The sequence below is a fragment of the Plecotus auritus genome, assembly GCF_963455305.1.
Source record: "Plecotus auritus genome assembly, chromosome: 1".
NCBI lineage: Eukaryota > Metazoa > Chordata > Mammalia > Chiroptera > Vespertilionidae > Plecotus > Plecotus auritus.
The window spans coordinates 83,454,449-83,456,483 of record NC_137770.1 but is presented as its reverse complement, the minus strand read 5'-3'; the positions used below and the strand labels follow the sequence as shown (position 1 = coordinate 83,456,483).

The 2,035-nt window shown below is 43.6% G+C and overlaps 1 gene segment (V, D, J or C); it reads right to left on the bottom strand.

The window, feature by feature from the left end:
• Positions 1–385: 385 nt before the first annotated feature.
• LOC308238119 (T cell receptor delta variable 2-like) lies at positions 386–973 on the bottom strand. The segment is given in 2 exons: positions 928–973; positions 386–783 (listed from the first exon to the last, which is right to left on the bottom strand).
• Between the last annotated feature and the right edge of the window lie 1,062 nt (positions 974–2,035).

Genomic DNA, 2,035 nt, shown 5'->3' with positions numbered 1-2,035 from the left:
CAAGATGGCATGCAGTGCATACTGTTGATGCTGAAGAAAGGGAGTCTCTCCACTTTCCCAACCCCTCTCTTCCAGAACGCTATATTCATGGTGTATGTGATTGGGGAGAAACTGGACATCCATTACCTGTAGTCACATTTTGGAAAGTGCCCCTTTAATCTAATGCCCTAAGCACTTCGGGTGTGTGGCCAAATCTTTTATGAAGCTTCAAGAAAACTATTATAAGTGTACAGTGAATGCTACAACTCCTGACTTTGGCTCTGTCTCTCCTCCTGTCCCACACTGGGCCACACCCCACTGGAGGTTGCCTCTCTGAGTAACATGGGAGCTCATGAGGGACCAAAGGTGAAGGAAAATCAGCCTTTTCTGGCCCCCATTTCTTAAACTATTTATTAAAGAGGAAATCATGATCTTGTTGGAATTGCTGTTCTACATAGATCTCTATGGTTTTTGAGCTGCTCAGAAGTGGGCCAGCAGCAGGGTGGTAGTCGCTGGCACAGTAGTAAATTCCTTCATCTCTTTCTGATGCTTTAAGGATCTCAAGCTCAGCCTCGTTGCTTGAACTGTCAATGCTAGCCCGGAACTTGCCGAAGAAACCATGGCCATACATGCCCCCTTCTCGGTGTATGTAAGTCATTGTGTTACCCTGGGTCTGCCTGTACCAGCTGATATAGTAGTTACTGACTGTTTCTCCCTCCAAGGAGCACCTGAGGGTGGCAGACATCCCCAAGGACACAGTCACTACTTGGTCTTGAGATACCAACACGATAGCTGACATGACTCCTGAAAGCAAAGACATGACAGGGACTCAGTGAGGACTGGGGCTACAATCATCAAGGGGCACTGTCCATGAGCTCCAGGCCCTGGCATTCTTGATGCCTCATTGTTGCTAGTCTTACTTGATTGAGTTTCCAGGATCTACCTTACCTGTCCAGAAGAGGGTGAGATAGATGAGCGAGCAATTCCTCTGCATGGCTCCACTCAGGGATAGCTCTGCCTCTGAACTCACTCTCTGCCTGGTCCCTCCTCCGAGTCAACACCTTCTCTGTGACACATTTGTGACTGAGGAAATCAGCCCTTGTCGGCAGCTGTTTTGTTTCCCATGAGGGGTTTTTGCCAAATCACAGGAGTGTCACAGAGCTTATAGCCTGTTACTGGGATGATAATACCACCTTCAAGATTGATAATGTGGTCCAGATAAGGAAGGACACTTGAAAAAAGGTTAAGACAGCTTATTTGATTGATAACAAGGTTCTGCTTCCCGCCCTAGAAATTACGTTTGATATTATGCTCCATTTTCATGTTAGATGTACTTGTTATATGCTCTGTGGTGATGTCACACTTAATCCAAGAAGAATTATTGATATTTACAGCTGTAATCAAAAGAACCATCAAATAAGGAGATCAATGGACTACGGGTGTTGTAATGATTTTGTGTTTACTGCAAACTCCCTCCAGGCAAAGTTGGATAGCTGCATAAGGGTGATTCACCCAAGTGTAAAAGAGCAAGCCAATGAAATATTGTCTCCAAATTTGAGCCAGTTTCCTGATCTTTATTGAGCTCATCTGTCTTTTCTGAAGATAGGTCACCTAAGTTGAATTACATAGAGCCAAATATTGTTAAAAAACTTAGAAACCACCACTACCTTCCAGTTTATGTGAGCCTAAATTTATATGTTTTTAAAACAGAGGCATGCTTGAACTTTTGGGAACTACACTTTTGAATTTTAAGAACAATAATCTATGCAATTTTGAAATAAACAGGTAAATTAATAATGAAAACTAGAGGGTACAACAGAAGCTGGGAGGAAAATCCTTTGATATGCAAAGAAGCAGGAACAAAGGCAGCACCCAACATCTGAGGATAGGTGCAGGACCTAAATTCCCATGCTAGTGTAGGAGAGACCCACCTAAACTTTCTTGTTTTCCCCCATGTGACTGGGACCAGACTGGCTTGAAGAAATTCAGATAGAAGCAAGCTCAAGTTTGCTTGATCTCATGGTAGTTGCTCTCCTTACCCTTGAGTCATCTCATT